The 17181-nt window shown below is 41.1% G+C and overlaps 1 pseudogene; it reads left to right on the top strand.

The window, feature by feature from the left end:
- The first annotated feature begins 6 nt into the window (after window positions 1-6).
- LOC129855600 (E3 ISG15--protein ligase HERC5-like) lies at window positions 7-5453 on the top strand (annotated as a pseudogene).
- Window positions 5454-17181: the final 11728 nt, after the last annotated feature.

The raw sequence follows: 17181 nt of genomic DNA, 5'->3' as shown, positions 1-17181 counted from the left end.
TTATGTCAAAGGCAAACAAAAGGGCCGGAAGAACCCAGGAAGTTCCAGCCAGTACCTTTTATGTGGAAGAGATCAACGGTAGTGTTATTCTATTGGAGGATGTGAAGCTTTGGCGTTTTTGGTCAACAAGGGAGGTAATAAAATAACCAAATCATCTGTAAATTACTAAAATGTTAGAATGATAAAGTGGTGGAATCTGGTTTCACTTGTCCAGTTCTTTCAGTGCAGATTGATGGAATGAGACAAAGAGATGGAACCCATGTAGACTATTGAGATGCACTTTCATTTTTCTTTTGTGTCACTTCTAGGACACAGAGGTGACACCAGTCATCTTTTGCCGTTACCCATTTGTGTTGAGTCTGATCTGCAAGATGGCGATTTTCAACAGTAATGCACTTTATACAAAGGTATACTGTATTATTCCACTGGTTGTTTTATATCCTTTTATTGAATCTTTGTTTTCAAGTATACCATAGCCTACCCAGTGGTTTCCGAAGACCAGTCTGTATATCACTCAAAATAGACACTGGAGCTGACCCTGTATATAGCTTACTTACTTTTTCGTGTTCTTATTTCAATTTCTTTTGTGTTTATGTTCCACTTAACTTAAAAATATATATATGTGTATATATAGTACTACTGATATTGATTACTGCATTGTTGGCTAAATGCAAGCAGGACAGTTCTTTCACTGTACTTGTGCACGTGACATAATTATTTTTTTAAACTAGTGTATATTTATATATTGCAGGTGGTTCACCAATTCACCCACTTGCTGACAGTGATGTATCCTTCTGGAATGTTCCGAGACAACCCAGAATCTCCCCCTGCTCCAGTCTTCCAGTTGACCTTAAGGCGCCCGTCACTCATCGAAGACACCTTCAGACAACTGGGTGCTGCAGATCATGACTACTTCCAGAGAGAACTTGTGGTAAAATTATGACAACCTGAATTAGGAAGGACAAATGTTGTTAAAAGCTTTTCACAAGACGATGTTAGAACTAACAATGTTAGGGAGTCTCTATGGGGGTGCCACAGGGTTCAATTCTTGGGCCGACTCTCTTCTCTGTATACATCAATGATGTCGCTATTGCTGCTGGTGAGTCTCTGATCCACCTCTACGCAGACGACACCATTCTGTATACTTCTGGCCCTTCTTTGGACACTGTGTTAACAACCCTCTAGACGAGCTTCAATGCCATACAACTCTTCTTCCGTGGCCTCCAACTGCTCTTAAATACAAGTAAAACTAAATGCATGCTCTTCAACCGATCACTGCCTGCACCTGCCCGCCCGTTCAGCATCACTACTCTGGACGGTTCTGACTTAGAATACGTGGACAACTACAAATACCTAGGTGTCTGGTTAGACTGTAAACTCTCCTTCCAGACTCACATCAAACATCTCCAATCCAAAGTTAAATCTAGAATTGGCTTCCTATTTCGCAACAAAGCATCCTTCACTCATGCTGCCAAACATACCCTCGTAAAACTGACCATCCTACCGATCCTCGACTTCGGCGATGTCATTTACAAAATAGCCTCCAACACACTACTCAATAAATTGGAAGCAGTCTATCACAGTGCCATCTGTTTTGTCACCAAAGCCCCATATATTACCCACCACTGCGACCTGTACGCTCTTGTTGGCTGGACCTCGCTTCATACTCGTGGCCAAACCCACTGGCTCCAGGTCATCTACAAGACCCTGCTAGGTAAAGTCCCCCCTTATCTCAGCTCGCTGGTCACCATAGCAGCACCCACCCGTAGCATGCGCTCCAGCAGGTATATGTCACTGGTCACCCCCAAAGCCAATTCCTTTGGCTGCTTCTCCTTCCAGTTCTCTACTGCCAATGACTGGAAAGAACTACAAAAATCTCTGAAACTGGATACACTTATCTCCCTCACTAGCCTTAAGCACCAGCTGTCAGAGAAGCTCACAGATCACTGCACCTGTACATAGCCCATCTATAAATAGCCCAAACAACTACCTCTTCCCCTACTGTATTTATTTAGCTCCTTTGCACCCCAGTATTCCTACTTTGCACATTCATCTACTGCAAATCTACCATTCCAGTGTTTTACTTGCTATATTGTATTTACTTCGCCACCATGGCCTATTTATTGCCTTTACCTCCCTTATCTCACCTAATTTGCTCAAATTTGTATATAGACTTATATTTCTACTGTATTATTGACTGTATGTTTGTTTTACTCCATGTGTAACTCTGTGTTGTTGTATGTGTCGAACTGCTTTGCTTTATCTTGGCCAGGTCGCAGTTGTAAATGAGAACTTGTTCTCAACTAGCCTACCTGGTTAAATGAAGGTGAAATGAAAAAGAACTCTCCTCCTAAACGCTCCTCTGATGCTTTATCCCTCAGGTGCAGTTTGTGGAGGACATGAAGCTGTCGCTCGTCAACATAAGGGACTTCTTCCTCCATGTGTTTGAAGAGCTGTTGGCACCAGAGTCTGAGATGTTCATGTACAATGACACCAAGACACTGGTCTGGTTCCCTGCCAAGGTAACAACTAGAATTAGGGAATTGCTATTTCATTACTGTATAATAAATCACTGCACTCTCAAGCAAATTCAAATTGGTGAGTAAGAAATGTTAGATTATTTTTTAGAATAATCTAAATACTTTAGTCGGTTAATAGCAGAAAAAAAAGAGATTCAACCACTACAGCAGTGCCACTATCTACACTGTATCAATCAATATAGCATTGTGTCCAATTATAATCACCATCACTCCCTACTCTCCCCCTGATGTACCAAGGTTTTATAATTGTACACATTCACAGCTAAAAGCTGAATTGCAGTATACAGACAACAACATAATACAACAAAGGAGATAAGTTATTTTAAGAAGAATGGTGGCTGCTCTTGTTTATTCTTGATCTCTGCCTTGACTCATGTGCCACCTACCCTTACTACCAGCCCAGAGTGGAGGAGAAGAGCTACTTCCTGTTTGGTGTCTTGTGTGGCATGGCCCTATACAACCACAACATTGTACACCTGCCCTTCCCTCTGGCCCTGTTCAAGAAGATGGTGGGGGTCAAGCCCTCACTGGAGGACCTGAGAGAGTTTGACCCTGTTGTGGGAGGGTACGTTTGTATTTTAGAATGTACGTTTTAGCATTGAATTAGTATCCCTTAGAAATGGATTAAAATGTTTCAACATTAATTTATTTTCATTGTAATTGAAGGAGTTTGCGGTACCTCTTGGAGGACTACACTGATGATGATGTTGAAGAAAACCTGGACATAACCTTCACTGTATGTATAGTATTGAAACTGATTGTTGAGCAATGAAATATCTCTAGATACAGTATGTGAATAGTGGTAAAACTGTTTATTTTTATCAGGTGATCTGGGATGACCTGAAGGTGTAGCTTGATCCCAAAGAAACAGGAAAATCAGTCACAAGTTTTAACAAGTATGGCTACAGCAACTTTTACCCCTACAGATGTAAGATCTGAATTTGATCACTCTGTTGCAAGAGAACTTTCCTGCAATCCAGGACATTTTAAAAGTGTTGAATATATTTGAGGTTTAAAAAGGCTTCAGACTTGATTTTCCCTTACAAAAAATGTATCAACCCCTACAAAAATGTTCATTAATTATAATCAACATAATAATTCACATTTCCTGTTGCTGCAGGATTATTTTCCTGCTGTAGCAAACTGGCTCACATTACGGTCTATTGTCTGTAATGCATAATACAAGGTTGACATTTTAGAAGTTAGAAATTACAACAAGCATGCTTTCTGCTTGTTCTGTTTTCTGTTTTTAAAAATATTAAAAAACAATTCATTATTTTTTACAGGAAGCAGTTTGTTGATGCCTACGTGAACCTTGCCTTCAACCAATCACCGGAGAAGGTGTTTGAAGAGTTCAGGAGAGGCTTCTTCAAGGTGTGTGACAGGGACGTGGTGGAGTTGTTCCAGCCTGAGGAGCTCAGGGGAGTCATGGTGGGGAAAGAGGACTACGACTGGGACACATTCAAACAGGTCTATATACAACCATCATTCATTACTCAGTATGGGGCTGGGTGCTGACTTGAGAAATTAGGGCATAAATCAATCAATGTGTTGATGCATTTATATCAAAGGGGGATTTGCTTTGATGTTCAAGTTATGGGTACGTTTCTCAAGTTAGGACTAGGAGATAATGTGTAATACTTTGCCAAGCTATACATGGTGCTTTGTGACATACTGTGACTTTGTGGTGAATCGTTTAATTAACGTGCAAGTTTAATATTGTTTAATTATTGCTGCCATTTGTTTGGTTTGTATATCCAGAACACTGTGTATGATGGAGAGTACCATGCCAGACATCCCAACATCGTCACATTCTGGGAGGCTTTTGAGGAACTGACAGACAACCAAAAGAAAGCTTTTCTCCGTAAGTATGGCACTAAATTGCTCTCTGTTGAGTAAAACTGGAGGAACCATACAGTCTTTCATAATGCTGGTTCAGGGTTTTGTCTGCATATTTGAACTTCCTGTTCCACAAGAGCATTTGCATTTACAATAAAAATGTGTCTGAACACATTTGACATTTTAGTAATTTAGCAGACACTCTTATCCAGAGCGACTTACAGGAGCAATTAGGGTTAAGTGCCTTACTCAAAAGCACAACAACAAATTTTTTGCCTAGTCGGTTCAGGGATTCAAACCAGCTACCTTTCGATTACTGGCCCAATGCTCTTAATCACTAGGCTACCTGCCGCACAAAGACATTCACTATGTTTCTTCCCATTCAGTCTTCTTTTCACAATCTCTCCCTTCCTTCTCAGTGTTCCTGACAGGCTGTGATCGCGTTCCTATCCTGGGCATGGACAAGATCCAGATGACTGTAGCAGTCTTGCAGAACTCTACTAAACTACATTTCCCAGAATCCCATACCTGCTTCTCCCTACTATTTCTGCCCATCTACTCCTCCAAGGAGATGCTGCTGGCCAGGCTCAAAGAGGCGGTGGCCCACAACAGAGGCTTCTGGAAGGAGTAATGGACACTATATATAGGCTACTGCTGTGTTAATCATTTCATGCAATTTGTTTCTTACATGTCAATATCTATTCAGTTTAGCATGGGATTTTGGTTGTGTTGATATAGCCTTCATCTAGGTTCAGATTTGACACTTTTAAAAAACTTTTCAACCTTGGCTTTTTCAAGTGAACATTTTAAATTTGCAAATGTTTAGGCTATTTATAGGCTTACCGTGTTATTGGAAAAAACTATCCTTGACTTAAAGTCCACAAATTTTGAATGTGAGTTATGAAAAAAAACATTGATTTATTTTGGCATTTCATGTAATTCTGCATGGGAACATCCTTTTTTTTCTGGACACATGTCTGCATCATCTTTTGACATTCATGTCTGTATCTTGTGTTATTTTAACAGAATAATTATTTATGTATCTAAATAATACAGGTATTAGTTTCACCTTAAGGTGTTTTCTTTTATAATTGACTATTCCCTCAAATGCAGAGCAGTGGTGTGGTTTCTCCAACAACCTGCACAACCTTCCCAGCTACCACATAACGTTCTGAGAACAAATGTTTCTTCTTCGTTTTGCATACAACCTTCCCATAACATTTACTACAGGTTTCCAAATGGTTCTATTTAAAGTAAATTGTTCAGAGATCGATAAGAAACAACGTTCTTCTATGGGAATTTACGTATCTCATCATATTGTTTCCTACAGGTTTTCTCATGGTTCTATTTAAAATCATGTTCTCAGAACGTTAAGAAACAACATTCGTCTGTGGGAATTTCAGTACTTCAGCATAATGTTTTCCTAATGATTCTATTTAAATCAGGAATGGGGAACATTGATGAGGGTGGGGGCCACAAAAAAAACAACTCATCATGAGGGGTGGCAATTATGCACATTTAGCCATTGGGCATACAGAAAATGTTGCCGTTTTAACGCAAGTTTACTGCAATTCTACACATTTTGACATGGGGCAGAGAGAAGATACATTTTTTTGGTCAATGGGCCCCATCCCGGTAGGTAATTCGACCATACAGTTGAAGTCGGAAGTTTACATACACCTTAGCCAAATACATTTAAACTCAGTTTTTCACAATTCCTGACATTTAATCCTAGTAAAAATTCTCTGTCTTAGGTCAGTTAGGATCACCACTTTGTCAGCTTTTATTTCTTTCATCACATTACCAGTGGGTCAGAAGTTTACATACACTCAATTAGTATTTGGTAGCATTGCCTTTAAATTGTTTTACTTGGGTTAAACGTTTTGGGTAGCCTTCCACAAGCTTCCCACAATAAGTTGGGTGAATTTTGGCTCATTCCTCCTGACAGAGCTGGTGTAACGGAGTCAGGTTTGCAGGCCTCGCTCGCACATGCTTTTTCAGTTCTGCCCACACATTTTCTATTGGATTGAGGTCAGGGCTTTGTGATTGCCACTCCAATACCTTGACTTTGTTTTCCTTAAGCCATTTTGCCAGAACTTTGGATGTATACTTGGGGTCATTGTCCATTTGGAAGACCCATTTGCAACCAAGCTTTAACTTCCTGACTGATGTCTTGAGATGTTGCTTCAATATATCCACAATTTTCTTTCCTCATTATGCCATCTATTTTGTGAAGTGCACCAGTCCCTCCTGCAGTAAAGCACCCCCACAGCATGATGTTGCCACCCCCGTGCTTCACGGTTGGGATGGTGTTCTTTGGCTTGCAAGCCTCCCCCTTTTGGTCATTATGGCCAAACAGTTATATTTCATCGACCAGAGGACACTTCTCCAAAAAGTACAATCTTTGTCCCCATGTGCAGTTGCAATCCATAGTCTGGCTTTTTTAATGGCGGTTTTGGAGCAGTGGCTTCTTCCTTGCTGAGCGGCCTTTCAGGTTATGTCAATATAGGACTCGTTTTACTGTGGATATAGATACTTTTGTACCGATTTCATCCAGCATCTTCACAAGGTCTTTTGCTGTTGTTCTGGGATTGATTTGCACTTTTCGTTCCAAAGTACGTTCATCTCTAGGAGACAGAACGTGTCTCCTTCCTGAGCGGTATGACGGCTGCGTGGTCCCATGGTGTTTATTCTTGCGTGCTATTGTTTGTACAGATGAATGTGGTACCTTCAGGCGTTTGGAAATTCCTCCCAAGGATGAACCAGACTTGTGAAGGTCTAAAAAAAAATTTGTTGGCAGATTTATTTTGATTTTTCCATGGTGTCACGCAAAGAGGCACTGGGTTTGAAGGTAGGCCTTGAAATACATCCACAGGTACACCTCCAATTGACTCAAATGATGTCAATTAGCCTATCAGAATCTTCTAAAGCTATAACATAATTTTCTGGAATTTTCCAAGCTGTTTAAAGGCACAGTCAACTTAGTGTATGTAAACGCCTGACCCACTGGAATTGTGATACAGTGAATTATAAGTGAAATAATCTGTCTGTAAACAATTGTTGGAAAAATGACTTATGTCATGCACAAAGTAGATGTTCTAACCGACTTTCCAAAACTATAGTTTTTTAACAAGAAATTTGTGGAGTGGTTGAAAAACAAGTTTTAATGTGTCCAACCTAAGTGTATGTAAACTTCCGACTTCAACTGTACTTACTACAAGTTTAGATAGCTTGCCGCTATCTGCATTTTTTTTTGCTGACATGGGCTTAGTGCGTGACTTCTCATGCGAAACCAAATTTCCAAGTTGCACCTTGTGTATTCTATTATTCTAACTCCCAACAGTAAGTTGAGAATGAGTGAGCTCATGAATTTTTTTATATATACACTACCGTTCAAAAGTTTGGGGTCACTTAGAAATTTCCCTTTTTTTGAAAGAAAATACTTTTTTCCATTAAAATAACATCAAATTGATCAGAAATACAGTGTAGACATCGTTAATGTTGTAAATTACTATTGTAGCTGGAAACGGCAGATTTTTTAATGGAATATCTACATAGGCGTACAGAGGTCTATTATCAGCAACCATCACTTCTGTGTTCCAATGGCACGTTGTGTTAGCTAATCCAAGTTTATGATTTTAAAAGGCTAATTGATCATTAGAAAACCCTTTTGCAATTATGTTAGCACATCTGAAAACTGTTGTCCTAATTAAAGAGGCAATAAAAATGGCCTTTAGACTAGTTGAGTATCTGGAGCATCAGCATTTGTGATTTCAATTACAGGCTCAAAATGGGTATGCAAAAATGTACGTTCCCTCAACTGCCAAGGAACCAAATGTGCTAGCTGGTGTGTTTGTTTGTTTAAAATACTTTACTTACCTGGCCCCTGTCCCACTGCATATGTGTCAGCCTGATATTTTTGTTTACTCAGGCTATGCCCGTTGTGGCATAAGTTTCTGTTTGGAGGAAAATGTCAACTGAAGTTTCGTTTTCATTTCATGCTGTGTTGCTTTTACAGTTGAAATACTTAAAAAATAATTAAGTCTAAAGTATTTTTTTGGGGGGGGGGGTTATCTGTACTTTACTTTACTATTTATATTTTTTACTTTTACTTCACTACATTCCTAAAGAAAATAATGTACTTTTTACTCCATACATTTACCCTGGCACCCAAAGTACTTGTTACATTTTGAACGCTTAGTAGGACAGGAAAATGGTCCAATTCTGCATACACAAAGATTTTCATGTTAATGTGTTTGGTTATCTATGTCGTTAATAGTTTATCTTTTAAAGAAAAGTAGTACATTTGATATGTTTGAAGAAGACAGTATGAGTAGATCGAATCATTTAATGTCAAATCATTATTTAGTCAAAGATTTTTTTTAAATTAAAGAAATTGGTGAAATCTATTTTCTACAGACAGATCTGCTCCAGCTCCTGTTGATTGCATGAATCTAAAGATGTGTTTCCTGTGGAGTGGAGCATACTGCCGTTCTGACATTTTTTACACAACAATATTTCAAAACCATTTTTGAGGTTTTAAATTGTATAGAAATGCAGTAAATGAGCTTCAACTTCAGACCTCCCTGTGACCCTTAAATACCATAGCAAGCTGTAAGACAAAAAACACACACTTTAGCTTTGGGGAAGAGGGTTTCAGGTGGGCGGAATGGGGTAGGCTATGGGGGGTGATAAGTGCCGGAATTAGTCCTCGTGAAGCTACTGATACCTCTCACGAAGTCACCTAACGTCTTCCTAGTGCCATAAAATACCGGCATGAATTAACATGGACTGTCAATGGAGACCACTTTTTTTCTAAGGTGTCAAACTGCTGACACGTTTACGTGACACGTACAGTGGGGAGAACAAGTATTTGATACACTGCCGATTTGGCAGGTTTTCCTACTTACAAAGCATGTAAAGGTCTGTAATTTTTATCATAGGTACACTTCAACTGTGAGAGACGGAATCTAAAACAAAATTCCAGAAAATTACATTGTATGATTTTTAAGTAATTCATTTGCATTTTATTGCATAACATAAGTATTTGATCACCTACCAACCAGTAAGAATTCCGGCTCTCACAGACCTGTTAGTTTTTCTTTAAGAAGCCCTCCTGTTCTCCACTCATTACCTGTATTAACTGCACCTGTTTGAACTCGTTACCTGTAGAAAAGACACCTGTCCACACACTCAAACAGACTCCAACCTCTCCACAATGGCCAAGACCAGAGAGCTGTGTAAGGACATCAGGGTTAAATTGTAGACCTGCACAAGGCTGGGATGGGCTACAGGACAATAGGCAAGCAGCTTGGTGAGAAGGCAACAACTGTTGGCGCAATTATTAGAAAATGGAAGAAGTTCAAGATGACGGTCAATCACCCTCGGTCTGGGGCTCCATGCAAGATCTCACCTCGTGGGGCATCAATGATCATGAGGAAGGTGAGGGATCAGCCCAGAACTACACGGCAGGACCTGGTCAATGACCTGAAGAGAGCTGGGACCACATTCTCAAAGAAAACCATTAGTAACACACTACACCGTCATGGATTAAAATCCTGCAGCGCACGCAAGGTCCCCCTGCTCAAGCCAGCGCATGTCCAGGCCCGTCTGAAGTTTGCCAATGACCATCTGGATGATCCAGAGGAGGAATGGGAGAAGGTCATGTGGTCTGATGAGACAAAAATAGCTTTTTGGTCTAAACTCCACTTGCCGTGTTTGGAGGAAGAAGAAGGATGAGTACAACCCCAAGAACACCATCCCAACCGTGAAGCATGGAGGTGGAAACATCATTCTTTGGGGATGCTTTTCTGCAAAGGGGACAGGACGACTGCACCGTATTGAGGGGAGGATGGATGGGGCCATGTATGGCGAGATCTTGGCCAACAACCTCCTTCCCTCAGTAAGAGCATTGAAGATGGGTCGTGGCTGGGTCTTCCAGCATGTCAACAACCCGAAACACACAGCCAGGGCAACTAGGGAGTGGCTCCGTAAGAAGCATCTCAAGGTCCTGGAGTGGCCTAGCCAGTCTCCAGACCTGAACCCAATAGAAAATCTTTGGAGGGAGCTGAAAGTCCGTATTGCCCAGCGACAGCCCCGAAACCTGAAGGATCTGGAGAAGGTCTGTATGGAGGAGTGGGCCAAAATCCCTGCTGCAGTGTGCAAACCTGGTCAAGAACTACAGGAAACGTATGATCTCTGTAATTGCAAACAAAGGTTTCTGTACCAAATATTAAGTTCTGCTTTTCTGATGTATCAAATACTTATGTCATGCAATAAAATGCAAATTACTTACTTAAAAATCATACAATGTAATTTTCTGGAATTTTAGATTCCGTCTCTCACAGTTGAAGTGTACCTATGATATAAATTACAGACCTCTACATGCTTTGTAAGTAGGAAAACCTGCAAAATCGGCAGTGTATCAAATACTTGTTCTCCCCACTGTACACGTCATGCAACGTGGCACTGACACGTCATGTGTCAGTTTGCTTGTAAGTTTATTATGAAAGATCTTACCACGAACGCCTTAAACTGACGCGTAACACATGTAGACATTTAAGTGACTAGTTTATTATTAAAGATCTCAACATGAACGCCTTACAAACGTCTACATCTACATGATTTTGTAAAAAACATTTTTCATTGCCAAAGTAATCTAATCAATTGAATTTGTCGATTTAGCTAAAATAGGCATGTCACCTCAATAGGTTAGTTGATATCGCAGCCAGTCACAATTACTGTGTAGATATGCCTATTTCTCAAATCAATACAGACACAAGTGCTTCTTTGTTGGAGGTAGCCCTATTCAGAAATAAGAGGTAGTCTAGGTCTCTAGTGGCACATTCAAAACATCTAACTCGAAATTCCAATTCAGAAATTCAGGCATCTTTCTCTGACCTGAAAATCACTGGTGTCATGATTTGACCTCGATTTTTCACCAGAATATCCAGTTTAATGGTTTAACAGACACAATCACTGACACCATGCAATCCTTAGGCTGTACATTTCTGTGGAGATGTCTTATGGTTAAAAGCAGGGCTCGAGTTGAGGGGATATAGGCCTAACCCTTGTTAAAGAGACAGGTGAAAAGCATATGCTACCCCTTGTTTAATTAACCTTAGAAAAACAACCGTCCAGATTTTGTAAAGTGATCTAGGGTATAACTCCATGATTATTTCCAGTTCAAGTACAAAAGGGAAAATAAATAAATATGGGTTACATTTACAATTGTCAGGTTTTGGCCAGGACTGTTCAGGTTTTGGTCACTAGATGTCCCCATTGCACCTTTTTTGAACCTTTTGTTTTTTCCTTGCTCTAATTACTGTTTGCACCTGTAGGTCGTTCCCTTGTTTGGTATTTAAACCCTGTGTGTTCCTCAGTTCTTTGCTCAGTGTTTGTACGTTAGCACCCAGCCCCAGCTGTTAACTTTTTCTCTTGTTGGAGTTTCCAGAGATTCTCTGGTATTGTTCTTGTTTATTTTGGATTAGTCTTTTGAGGTTTGTTTTTCCCCTTGCTGTTCTTACCACTTTGTGGATTTTCTTTGTATTTTTGAAGATATCTATTTTTGTCTCTTGGCTTTTGTTTTGGACGTTGTGGATTTATATTTTTGCCGGAAGATCTTTCCTTTGATTAAACCACCGTCTCTAGTACTGCTGTGTCTGCCTCATCTTCTGGGTTCTGCCGATTTATTAGTGACTTTCTCTCACCGGGTCCTGATGTAACAGTAGTAACTTTACGTCGTCCCCTCGCCCCGACACGGGCGCGAACCAGGGACCCTCTGCACACATCAACAGTCACCCATGAAGCGTCGTTACCCATCGCTCCACAAAAGCCGCGGCCCTTGCAGAGCAAGGGGCAACCCTACTTAAAGTCTCAAAGCAAGCGACGTAACTGGTTGAAATGCTACTAGCGCGTACCCGCTAACTAGCTAGCCATTTCACATCCGTTACACTCACCCCCCTTTCAACCTCCTCCTTTTCCGCAGCAACCAGTGATCCGGGTCAACAGCATCAATGTAACAGTATAACTTTAAACCGTCCCCTCGCCCCGACACGGGCGCGAACCAGGGACCCTCTGCACACATCAACAACGGTTGCCCACGAAGCACGGTCGTTACCCATCGCTCCACAAAGGCCACGGCCCTTGCAGAACAAGGGGCAACCCTACTTAAAGTCTCAAAGCAAGCGACGTAACTGGTTGAAATGCTACTAGCGCGTACCCGCTAACTAGCTAGCCATTTCACATCCGTTACACTGACAACAATGGTGTTTGTTCTTCACTGGTTGCGCTTTTCTTGTGGCAACAGGTCACAAATCTTGCTCCTGTGATTGCACACTGTGGTATTCCACCCAATAGATAAGGGTGTGTCGATCTTTAAGAAGAGACGCTCTCATGGAAGTCTTGGGTCACTGACGCCAGGAGAGGTGTGAAGACAGATGAAAACGTTAATCAAAAAAATGTATGTTACTGTGTGAATGAAATTGTCATGTTTGAATTTTTAAAGAGTTCACAAAGAGCTACGAATTTGTATAGATTTTGTTGTACTGTAAGTGCCGTGGATGTATTGTTACAGGGAGTGTTATTTTGTTCATCCGGCAGCGGATAGTTCAAAAACGGAGCAACACAAGGATGCGCTCCTATCATTTACATTGAGCTGATTAGATTTGAATCTGGCCGTGTTTTCCTGTCTTGTTTTAACTAGCAAAGAAATGTTAATTCAGGTTGGGCGCGAGTTTCTGCTTGAATTTGGTTAACAGGGAATTTGTTCATACTTTGAACTTGCTACCAAGCTCCTGTGTGTATCAGACACACATTGTGTTTTCTCATAGAGACTATTCTGAACTGAAGACACGTTACCACGTTGTTTTAGCCTATTGGTGATAGCCAAATACTGTGTTATTCTGTAATGTTTCATGTACACTGTAATTGTTTGAGTGTCAATTATTTCATCCTATTAGTTAAATAGAGTAACTGCATTCCTCGTTTTACAGAGTAATTATTTGATTGACTAAATGCTTCTAATTTAGGTCTATTGGTAGCTGTTATTTACACTATACACATACTGTAGCATATTCTTGGGTACCACCTTGACATCTCTGATCTGCTTGCTTCAATTAATTAATCCCAGAACAGTGGTCGCCAGGATTAGCTATTTGTATCTAGTCTCTTAATAATTGCATAACGGTGCAAGTTAGACGTGTTCATTATCGTCGTACTGTCATTGATGCAATGATTCGCTATCTTGTTAGATCCTCCAGAGAAGCACAGGGCCTGTTGCATTCATTTTGACAGAAAACCATGTACCACCACTGCAATATTAGCCTACACTCAGGAAAAATGGTGCTGTCTACAAGCTAAAAGGATCAAGATAACATGCAACATAGCACCACCTTTGAAGGTTTTCGTCAACCTCTGCTCAGACTTAAATAGCAGTGTTCCAAGAACCTCCACCAGGGGTGACTGTAGTATCCTCAAACGGACAAAAAGGAGACACAAGAGGGCACCCCACGCACATTTTAGATCCCAAGGTGTTTTTATTTTCATACGGTATGATCTCACTCTCATCACTATCTCCTTTGCCATATTCTTATGTATTTTCTTGGAACTCCATCCATACACACACGCACACACAACTGTAGCGTCTTGTTTACATTTCTCCCATTTTAGGTGTCCAGCTGAGGCCTTGGATGGATCATGTTGCAATGAGATGGGACCAGGGTATGTAAAGTCCTTTTCAGTGGCGGCAAATTAGTTGAACAGGAGAAGAGGATGTGGTTGCTTGTGGAGGGAGAGCAGTGTGGGTGGTGGGTAGAACAGCTGCAGTGACGCTGATTGGTTTCTCTGGCTCATCACTTCTTGACTGAAAGAAAGATAGACCTAGAAATTAGTTTGACATTGCCATAGTTCAACAGCTGAAAAGCCTTCATTATCATACTCCCAGAGATAGCAAGACATTCAGTATTCACTGAATGAAGTAGCCTACCCATTTACAATTTCATTCATCAATGAAATGTTATACTATAAAACGTTCAATGACATTAGTATTGCAGACTATAGACTACTCCTGTATCTACCTTGTGTAACAGTATAATTTTAAACCGTCCCCTCGCCCCGACACGGGCGCGAACCAGGGACCCTCTGCACACATCAACAACTGACACCCACGAAGCATCGTTACCCATCGCTCCACAAAGGCCGCGGCCCTTGCAGAGCAAGTGGAAACCCTACTTAAGTCTCAGAGCAAGTGACGTAACTGATTGAAATGCTAGTAGCGCGTACCCGCTAACTAGCTAGCCATTTCACATCCGTTACACTCACCCCCCTTTCAACCTCCTCCTTTTCCGCAGCAACCAGTGATCCGGGTCAACAGCATCAATGTAACAGTATAACTTTACGTCCTCCCCTCGCCCCGACACGGGCGCGAACCTGGGACCCTCTGCATACATCAACAACGGTTGCCCACGAAGCATCGTTACCCATCGCTCCACAAAGGCCGCGGCCCTTGCAGAGCAAGGGGCAACCCTACTTAATGTCTCAGAGCAAGTGACGTAACTGATTGAAATGCTACTAGCGCGCACCCGCTAACCATTTCACATCCGTTACACTCACCCCCCTTTCAACCTCCTCCTTTTCCGCAGCAACCAGTGATCCGGGTCAACAGCATCAATGGAACAGTATAACTTTACGGCGTCCCCTCGCCCCGACACGGGCGCGAACCTGGGACCCTCTGCACACATCAACAACGGTGATCAAATGTCTCAGAGCAAGTGACGTAACTGATTGAAATGCTAGTAGCGCGTACCCGCTAACTAGCTAGCCATTTCACATCCGTTACACTTGTACAATACCATAATCATTGAATGAAGTAGCATACCCATCCACATTTACAATTTAATTTATCAATTAGATAAATAATACTAACACATCAAATTACATTATTATTGTACACTAGCCTACTCGACACAGTAAATAACATTGCCTATGTACTTTCAACTCGTTATCAACAAAAATTAATTATTTTCAAATAAACCAAATTTGCCTTATTCACACAGTAGGCCTAAATATTTGCTAACGATATCACAACCTAAATATAGCCTACTTACAATCGGATCAAAGACATCTTGGTAATTCTTTTCATCGTCTCTAAGGAAACTATCTAGGGTAGACACTCTGGAAAATCACTTCTGCCGCTTGTAAAAAAACAAACAAATTAATGTCTGTGTCGCCACCGAGCTCTCAAATACCGTGCCCGTCTCTCACTTTATGAACAGTCACTGCTATCCGGATTCCTTGGGATGTTCCTACCCTGAACCCTAAACTATAACCCTTAACTAACACTAAACTGAACCATTTTACTTTTATACTTGATTGAGGGAGGGACATGCCAAGGAATCCGAATAGCACGGACCCTCTGGGAAAGCCTATGAACTCCTCTATTCGATTGAAAGCCATGGACTCAACTCCTATTGGTTGTTTGATGCTGGGAACTGGTAACATCTATAAGTCTCTGCTAGGTAAAGCCCCGCCTTATCTCAGCTCACTGGTCACCATAGCAGCACCCACCCGTAGAACGCGCTCCAGCAGGTATATCTCACTGGTCACCCCCAAAGCCAATTTTTCCTTTGGCCGCCTCTCCTTCCAGTTCTCTGCTGCCAATGACTGGAACGAACGGCAAAAATCTCTGAAGCTGGAGACTCTTACCCCCTCACTAACTTTAAGCACCAGCTGTCAGAGCAGCTCACAAATCACTGCACCTGTACATAGCTCAACCTACCTCATCCCCACACTGTATTTATTTATCTTGCTCCTTTGCACCCCAGTATCTCAACTTGCACATTCATGTTCTGCACATCCTACCATTCCAGTGTTTTAATTGCTATATTGTAATTAATTTGCCACCATAGCCTATTTATTGCCTTACCTCTCTTATCCTACCTTATTTGCACATGCTGTATATAGATTTCTTCTACTGTATTATTGATTGTATGTTTGTTTATTCCATGTGTAACTCTGTGTTGTATGTGTCGAATTGCTTTGCTTTATCTTGGCCAGGTCACAGTTGCAAATGAGAACTTGTTCTCTCAACTAGCCTACCTGGTGAAATAAAAATAAATAAAAAACACCGCCTGTGATTGGCTAACAACATTTAGATCTGTATACAGCAGATAAGATAACATACCATCCCATGAGGTGTTGAGGCAAAGACAGATTACCTATAGATTGGACGTAATCTTTTCTAGGCCATTATCGATAATAGGAAATACACAAGCCGTAGGTTACACTATAGCTCAAGGTGGCTATATCGGAATGTCGGCTTGCACGGGAAAAACTGTACATTTCTAACAGTTATGGTTGAGATTGAATCAATATAAACTATGCACCTTATGACTTTCATTAACACGCAGGCGTCATGCAGAGGTTGGTATCAGGTCATGTCAGTGTCAGACGTTCAATAGTAGTCAACAGCCAAACAGTGGTACGGTTGCCTAGGCTTAATTCTGGCACATATCACCCGCCATATCTGTCAATGCAGCTTTTGAGTCAACGTGTTGAAATGTACCTTACTTAAATCTGGTTTACTGTGAGGTCAATAACTCTGAACAACATCATCATGGGCTAACAAAATGTGCTATAGCAATAGCAAGCTAACAAAGTTTAACTCCGGTTCTCCTTCTAATCTTTGCACCACAGATAGAACAATGAGACAGATATTTCACTGGATTTTTAAATGGGAAGAATCCGCTTGACGTTTTTACTCTATCAAATATGGTCGTGAGGACGCCCACTGGCGGGCATTGGG

This window comes from Salvelinus fontinalis, chromosome 5 (assembly GCF_029448725.1).
Source record: "Salvelinus fontinalis isolate EN_2023a chromosome 5, ASM2944872v1, whole genome shotgun sequence".
NCBI classification, from domain to species: Eukaryota; Metazoa; Chordata; class Actinopteri; order Salmoniformes; family Salmonidae; genus Salvelinus; species Salvelinus fontinalis.
This window is presented reverse-complemented; position numbering and strand designations above follow the sequence as displayed.